Here is an 8,694-nt window from a genome sequence, read left to right on the forward strand (position 1 = left end):
TCTTCCCCTAAGAAATGAATCTCTTAACCACTGGGAAAAGGCAGCAAACCCATCCCGTTTTGGGCCCTGGGGAAAACCTACTGAAGCTGAGGGAAAGGAAAATTTTAGGTTGAAAGCTGGATACAGAGCGGGGGCTGCGGGCGGTCGGGGCTCCCGGCCGGGGCGGCGGCGCCATCTTGTGCCCGGGGCCGGTGGGGAGGCCGGGGAGGGGGCCCCGGGGGGCGCAGGGGACTACGGAACGGCTTGGAGTCTGAGGAACTGGAGCCTGAGGAGCTGCTGCTGGAGCCCGAGCCCGAAGAGGAGCCGCCCCGGCCCCGCGCCCCCCCCCGGGAGCTCCGGGCCCTGGGCCTGGCTCGGGAGCCCCCGGCAACCAGGAGGAGGAGGAGGAGGAGGAGTCGGGACTGGTCGAGGGTGACCCGGGGGACGGCGCCATTTAGGACCCGGAGCTGGAAGCGATCAAAGCTCGAGTTAGGGAGATGGAGGAAGAAGCTGAGAAGCTAAAGGAGCTACAGAATGAGGTAGAGAAGCAGATGAATATGAGTCCACCTCCGGGCAATGCTGGCCCAGTGATCATGTCCATTGAGGAGAAGATAGAGGCTGATGCCCGTTCCATCTATGTTGGCAATGTGGACTGTGGTGCAACAGCAGAAGAGCTAGAAGCACACTTTCATGGCTGTGGTTCAGTCAACCCTGTTACTATACTCTGTGACAAATTTAGTGGCCATCCGAAAGGGTTTGCATATATAGAGTTCTCAGACAAAGAGTCAGTGAGGACTTCCCTGGCCTTAGATGAATCCTTATTTAGAGGAAGACAGATCAAGGTGATCCCTAAACGAACCAACAGACCAGGCATCAGCACAACAGACCGAGGCTTCCCACGAACCCGATACCGTGCCCGAACCACCAACTACAACAGTACCCGCTCTCGATTCTACAGTGGTTTTAACAGCAGGCCCCGGGGTCGCGTCTACAGGGGCCGGGCTAGAGCGACATCATGGTATTCCCCTTACTAAAAAAAAGTGTGTATTAGGAAGAGAGAGAGGAAAAAAAGAGGAAAGAAGGAAAAAAAAAAAAAGAATTAAAAAAGAAAAACAGAAGATGACCTTGATGGAAAAAAAAATATTAAAAAAAAAAAAGATATACTGTGGAAGGGGGGATAATCCCATAACTAACTGCTGAGGAGGGACCTGCTTTGGGGAGTAGGGGAAGGCCCAGGGAGTGGGGCAGGGGGCTGCTCATTCACTCTGGGGATTCGCCATGGACACGTCTCAATCGCGCAAGTTGCTCCCCTGTTTCCCTGTTTCCCTTTGCCCCCTTGGGGGCTGCTCAAGGGTAGGTGGGCATGGGTGGTAGGAGGGGTTTTTTTTACCCAGGGCTCTGGAAGGACACCAGACTGTTCTGCTTGTTACCTTCCCTCCATCTTCCTCACTTTCACAATCCCCTCCTGCCTGCTCCTGTCCTACCAGGTCTACCACCCACCCTGCCCCTCTTTTCTGGCTCCCTGCCCCTCCAGATTGCCTGGTGATCTATTTTGTTTCCTTTTGTGTTTCTTTTTCTGTTTTGAGTGTCTTTCTTTGCAGGTTTCTGTAGCCGGAAGATCTCCGTTCCGCTCCCAGCGGCTCCAGTGTAAATTCCCCTTCGCCTTGGGGAATGCACTACCTTGTTTTGGGGGGTTTTGGGGTGTTTTTTGTTTTTCAGGTTTTTTTTTTGTTTTGTTTTTCTTTGCCTTTTTTTTCCCCCTTTTATTTGGAGGGAATGGGAGGAAGTGGGAACAGGGAGGTGGGAGGTGGATTTTGTTTATTTTTTTAGCTTATTTCCAGGGGGTGGGAGTTTTTTTTTTAATATGTGTCATGAATAAAGTTGTTTTTGAAAATAAAATAAAGAAAGAAAGCTGGATACATTTTTTTTTAATCAGCAACATAATTTAGCTATAGTTATCCAGAATTTTAAGTACTCCCCTTTCCAATGTTATCCAATGATCTCATCTTTTGAGTTTGCAAGTGAGAACTTTATAGGTCAAAAAGAAATTGACTTTTACTGGGTGTCTGCTGCCACCTAGTGGTAATTTAGTTCATTGCAAGCTGCGGGAAATCCCAATTTAGTCTTAACTAGTCAGAGAAGGCAATGGCACCCCACTCCAGTACTCTTGCCTGGAAAATCCCATGGACCGAGGAGCCCGGTGGGCTGCAGTCCATGGGGTCGCTAAGAGTCGGACACGACTGAGCGACTTCACTTTCACTTCTCGCATTCATGCATTGGAGAAGGAAATGGCAACCCACTCCAGTGTTCTTGCCTGGAGAATCCCAGGGACGGAGGAGCCTGGTGGGCTGCCGTCTATGGAGTCGCACAGAGTCGGACACAACTGAAGCGACTTAGCAGCAGCAGCAGCAGTCGGAAACAGTGTCAGACTTTATTTTGGGGGGCTCCAAAATCACTGCAGATGGTGATTGCAGCCATGAAATTAAAAGACGCTTACTCCTTGGAAGGAAAGTTATGACCAACCTAGTAGCATATTCAAAAGCAGAGACATTACTTTGCCAACAAAGATCCATCTAGTCAAGGCTATGGTTTTTCCAGTGGTCATGTATGGATGTGAGAGTTGGACTGTGAAGAAAGCTGAGCACCGAAGAATTGATGCTTTTGAACTGTGGTGTTGGAGAAGACTCTTGAGAGTCCCTTGGACTGCAAGGAGATCCAACCAGTCCATTCTAAAGGAGATCAGTCCTGGGTGTTCATTGGAGGGACTGATGCTGAAGCTGAAACTCCAATACTTTGGCCACCTCATGTGAAGAGTTGAATCATTGGAAAAGACCCTAATGCTGGGAAGGATTGGGGGCAGGAGGAGAAGGGGATGACAGAGGATGAGATGGCTGGATGGCATCACTGACTCGATGGACATGAGTTTGGGTAAACTCTGGGAGTTGGTGATGGACAGGGAGCCCTGGCGTGCTGGGATTCACGGGGTCGCAAAGAGTCGGACACGACTGAGCGACTGAACTGAACTGAACTGAGTCAACCAACCAGCACATCAGAAGGTTGAAACAATCAGACTTGCTTTGCTCAGATCCTAGAACGTGGTTCTAAGTTTATAGCTGACAGGCCCTTGAGTAAACACTTTGGAGTTAGCATGAGCTGATATATGTAGTGACCTCCCCTCCCCCCCATTTTTTCCCTAGGGTCTTAGTTTGAATTTTTAGGACCTTGACTTTGTCCCCAACTTCCCTGCTACTAAAAGCCCTATTCAGAATGCATTTATAAATTTATAGTCAAGGATGGTTGAATTCATCCTGTGAAGATGTTTTTGAGAATTTCATAGTACAATTGGAGATAATTATACGTATTTAGGATGCCCAAAACTGGGAACATCTTGTTTTAAAGCACTGTTTTCCAAATTGCCTGACATTAGAAACATAGCAAAAAGCAGGCCCAAGGCAGGACCTTTCAGTGACTATTAGTAGCAAGGAGGCCCAGGGACCTCAGTGTCACTGTCAACACTGTCGCTGTGGTGACACAGGATGCTGGCTGACCTTGAGGATGCTGAGTAGTCCCAAGACTCAGTTTCCGGTCTTCTGCCACTTCCCTGTCCCTCTGGGCCCAGATAAAATGGTTGTTCAGAGCTCAGTCTTGGCCAGAATCCACCCACAACTGTTATTAACATGAATAATATTTAATAGCAATAACAATGGTGTTTCAAGAGGCTTCAAGAGAATTCAGCTAGGATTTTGGTCTGTTCTTAACACAGCAGCCAGACTCATCCTGGTAGAACGTGTCATCCTCTGTTGCAAACCCTCCAATGGCTCAGCACTTCTCTGGGAGTAGAAACCAAAGTCCTTATGTTGGCTCACCAGGCCCTACATGACTCCCTCCCACTAGCTCCATTTGCCAAGTCCTGTACCTCGGGACCATCAGAAATGTTCTGCTTTGGACCCTTGTCATCTCTGGTCCTCTGCGCCTGTGATGCTCTGTCAGTGGACTCCCGCCCTCTTTTCTTTAAAATCTCAGCCCCTCCCCCTCAGAAACCTACCCCTTCCCCTTTCCAGCTTTATTTTTTGCCTGAGCACCTGTCATTATCTATCCTCCCCTAATAGAAGGCACACTCCATGAGGGCAGGGACTTTATTATGGAAAAATCCTTGCTTTCTCCAGACATTAATGGGCAGAGTGTGCACATAATAAGTCAGACAAGCAAACTTGTGAATTAAAGGTCTCTCTCTTTGAAACCGGAGAAGGCAATGGCAACCCACTCCAGTACTCTTGCCTGGAAAGTCCCATGGACGGCGGAGCCTGGTGGGCTGCAGTCCATGGGGTCTCTAAGAGTCAGACATGACTGAGCGACTTCACTTTCACTTTTCACTTTCATGCATTGGAGAAGGAAATGGCAACCCACTCCAGTGTTCTTGCCTGGAGAATCCCAGGGACGGGGGAGCCTGGTGGGCCACCATCTATGGGGTCGCACAGAGTCGGACACGACTGAAGTGACTTAGCAGCAGCAGCAGCAGCAGCTTTTTGAAACAGGGACGTTATATGAAGGAAACCATTCTTAAGACTTCCCAGGTGGAGCTAGTGGTAAAGAATCTGCCTGCCAATGCAGGAGACATAAGATATGTGGGTTTGGTCCCTGGGTCGGGAAGATCCCTTGGAGTAGGGAATAGCAACCCACTCTAGTAGTCTTGCCTGGGAAGTTCCACAGACAGAGGAGTCTGGCAGGTTACTGTCCATGGGGTCCCAAAGAGTCAGACACAACTGAGCGATTGACTGACTGATTATACAGTTATTGTAAAAAGATGTCTTCTATTTATGGTTTAAAAGGCTTAACTTTTTACTTATCCCGCGAAGCAACATAACAATCCCCCATCTTGGTTCTATAGATTCAGATGATATCTGACCTATGTTTCTTCATTTCTTCTATTTGTTACCTCAAGGGTTTATTTAGTCAAGGCAGAAACAAGAACAGTGGAGGGCAGCTGTGAAGTGAATTGCCGTAGGTCTCTGAATAACCACATTGGAGAAATTAACTGTGAGTGCTGTGGTGGCCCTAACAAAACCAAGGGTTTCATCATTGATGGTCTGGGGTCTGAGGTTCTGAGGTCAGTATCAGGTATGGTATCAAAGGCTGAGGTCCATCCTTGTCTTTGCTCTTTACAGAGCATGTCACTGTGGGTCAACCCCAGTGCCCAGAAGTGACTGGCACATAGTAGGTACTCAGTGAAAAGGAAGCTGGACTTGGCAATGCATCTTTGGGGGTATGTGAGTGGATGGTCAGAAGACCCTTAGGATTCACAGGGGGTCCCAGGTGGGAGAGAAAGGTGGACCTGAAGGATCCTCTCCTCTCCTTTTTTGATGGATTCTGAACACTGTAAATTCCACCAACACTTATTGATGCCTGTGGGCCAGCGCTTGGAGTGGAGGAGCCAGCAGGGATGTCAGAGGTCAGCACAGAGGGCCTACCCTGGAGAAGTTCACTGCCAAGCCACAGAGCCAACCAACAGAGAACAATGTATTCTGCGCCCCCATGGGGCTCAGAGAGCACTGTGTGGGGAGTGAGCTGTTCTGTGGGAAGGGGCTGGGGACCAGGACACCGCGCTGCGCGGTGGGCTAGGAGAGTGAACCAGAGATGATCCAGAAAAAAAAAAAAAAGAGAGATGATCCAGGAGGAGAAGTTGGGGCATCATTTGGAGGCAGTAATGTTACATTTGTTTCTTTTTGCTCCCTCCCTTCCTTCCCCACCTTGATTGCTAAAGTCACATATTTTCTTGGTAGAAAATTTATAAATTATAGGAAAGAACTAAAAAAACCTCACCACACAGAGATGGTACTTGCTGCCATTTTAGTGTATATTCATGTAGACTATTAGGGGCATTATTAAATTTTTAATTATGAATAATACATGAATATAGTCTTCTTGTCAAAAATTAAAACATTATAGATAGGTCTCAAGTCCCCTTAGACAGCCAGCCCCACTCTTGTAGCTGGCTCCAGCCCTTGCCTCCCAGATGACCACTCATTAGGGTAGTAAGTATCATTCCAGACCGTTTTCTATGTATGTGGAGATGCAGAGACCTGGGTTTTTTTTTTTTTTTCCTATTCTTTATCTATATATTTTATATTGTAAATTCAGTTCTGTGGGTGCATCTTTCTACTTCACATTTGAATACTTATTCTATATGCTCACATATGTACCTCTAGAAAATACATTATTTTTGTTGGTTTTTTTTCGTGTGTTTGAACTGTATTTATCCTGTTGTGATGTATTGACTTAGGGCAAAGGGGTAGAGAGCTTAGGCTCTGGAACCTGATTCCATAGGTTTGAATCCTGTCTCTACCGCTTCTTAGCTGTGTAACCTTGGGAAGGTTACTTAGCCTCCCCGCTCTTTGTCTCCTTTAGAAAAATGAGCTCTTAGTAGTTAGTATCTTATCTCCCTTCCTAAAAGAGTTGTCATGAGGACAAAACGAGATCATACACGTCAACTGTTCAAAACAGGGCCTGCCACATGGACGACTTCAAATGAATGTTAGGTCTGATAAATGTGCTGCTATTTCTAGGACCATTTCCTCATCAAATGGTGAAGTAGCGTAGCGGCTTAGAGCGTGGGCTGTGCAGTCAGGCTGACCGCTCCCTGGGTTCCAGTCCCAGAACTACCATTGGCCCAGTGAACTTCGGGCAAGTTTATTAGCTTTTCTGTTCTTTATCTATAAAATGGCTTAACAATAATACCTACTTTATAGGGTGAGAATTATGTTAGCGTGCCTAAGTATTTAGAAGGGTACCTGCACTTAAGTGTTCTAGTAATTTTCTTTTTGTCTGCTGCCAAATTTTCAAGGAATGATTATAGTACCATTGTAAAAGCCATTTTCCTATTAATAGATACTTCAGCTGTTTACCCATCTCCTTTCTCATATGTGTTTCTCTACCCAGAAGTGGAATTGCTGGGTCATCGGGCATGTACATTTCAATTTCTTTTTAAAATATTATTTTCTTAATAGTTAATTTCTTAATATTTTTAAAATGCACATATAGATGTATTATTTTAAATAGTTGAATTAGTTGTGGCCAGTTTTTTTTTCACTCAACAACATAGTGAATAATTTCCAAGTACAACAGCATTTTCTTCATCCATCTTTTTATATGCATTTTATTATGAAAAATTTCAAACATATAAAAGTAAAGAGGATAGTAAAATGAAATGTATCCATCCCTTAGCTTCAACAAATGTCAACATTTTGCCATACTCTATACAGCACTACTAATAATGGCAGAATATGCATTGTAAGGGTGAGCTGTAATTTATCAAGCTGGCCTCTATTGTTGGAAAACTAAGACTTTATTTTTTCACTGTAATAATGGGATTTTTAGCGTCTTGAACTTAGCGATGGGAGTACAGGGGTTTCTTGCCATCCCATCTTAGGCATTGCCCTGCTCTCTTCTCAGCCCAGCACTGACCCTCTTCTGCCCTCAGGTTTCTCTGATTCAGAGCTGGAGACCACAATTCCATGCAGGTGACTTTTTGAAGGTGAGAAGGAGGGAAGGAGGGTGAGAACAGGAAAGGAGGGCACCGAGCACAGATAATTGTCAGGGACCCTCTATCCTCGACCTCTCCCACTAGGGTGCAGAACTTATACCACTAAACTGTCCTGCTATGAGCAAGGGTTTTGTTTCCCTCAGGTCTGCCCAGGAGTGAGATGCAACCTGCCAAGCATCTTAGGGAGAGGCAGAGGCCCCAGTGTCAGGCGAAGGATGCTGACAGCCTGTAAGGAGGCCTGGAACGGCAACACACCCACACTGTGCATCGAGAGACCCAGCCGTCAGCTACTGGTGAGCGAGGCTTCATAACAAGCATGGGGGGCGGGGGCAGGGAAGCTTAAGAGGGACGGAATGTGTGTGTGCTTATGACTGATGCACATTGTTGTATAGCAGAAACCAACACAACATTGTAAAGCAATTATCCTCCAACTAAAATAAAATATAAAAATAAATAAATAAAATACACATAGGGTTTCAGAGTTTGGTATGAAAAAAATAAGATCTCGTTAAAAATTTTTTTAACATTTGTTACATGTTGAAATAATAGGATATATTGCATTAAATAAGACATTATTATATTTTTAAAATACATTGTACAATACGCGGATTATAGCCAATATTTTAAAATAACTGTAAATGGAGTGTGAACTTTAAAATTTGTATTAAAACATTTTTAATTAAAAAAAAAAGCATGTGTGACATTAAAGCAAATCTAACCCCCAGCACCTCAGAATGATTGTATTTGGAGACTGTCTTTAGAGAGATAATGAAGTTACCATGAGGTCATGAAGGTGGGCCCTCGTCCAGTGTGACTGCTGTCCTCATAAGACAGGATCAGGACACAGACACGCACAGAAGGAAGACTTCAGTGAGGACGCAGCTAGAATCCAACCATCACAAACCAAGAAGAGAAGCCTCGGGCGGGGGGAGTCAACCCTGCTGACACCTTGATTTGGGCCTTGTGGCCTCCAGGATCGTGAGAAAACGAATGTCTGCTGTTTACACCAAAAAAGAGCTTGTGAATTAAACTGGAAGATGTGGGGTTGGAGAGGCAGGCGGCAGGAAATGAATCTCTCCTCCTTTCATATCTGGCTGCAAAGCCCACAAGACGCACACGCTGAGGCTGAAGCTAGATAGGGAGTGAGATAAGAGATTGGGCAGCACGATGGCTCA

At 45.9% G+C, this 8,694-nt stretch overlaps 1 pseudogene across 1 annotated transcript; it reads left to right on the forward strand.

Moving 5' to 3' along the window:
- The first annotated feature begins 361 nt into the window (after positions 1-361).
- On the forward strand, positions 362-1,890 carry LOC147353272 (polyadenylate-binding protein 2 pseudogene; annotated as a pseudogene). Its single transcript, XR_015145495.1, has one exon. The product of XR_015145495.1 is annotated as a polyadenylate-binding protein 2 pseudogene (transcript).
- The last annotated feature ends 6,804 nt before the right edge of the window (positions 1,891-8,694 follow it).

The sequence above is a fragment of the Bos grunniens genome, chromosome 18 (genome assembly GCF_055505025.1).
Source record: "Bos grunniens cultivar Pamir isolate PY7600 chromosome 18, Bosgru_T2T1.0, whole genome shotgun sequence".
Classification (NCBI taxonomy): domain Eukaryota; kingdom Metazoa; phylum Chordata; class Mammalia; order Artiodactyla; family Bovidae; genus Bos; species Bos grunniens.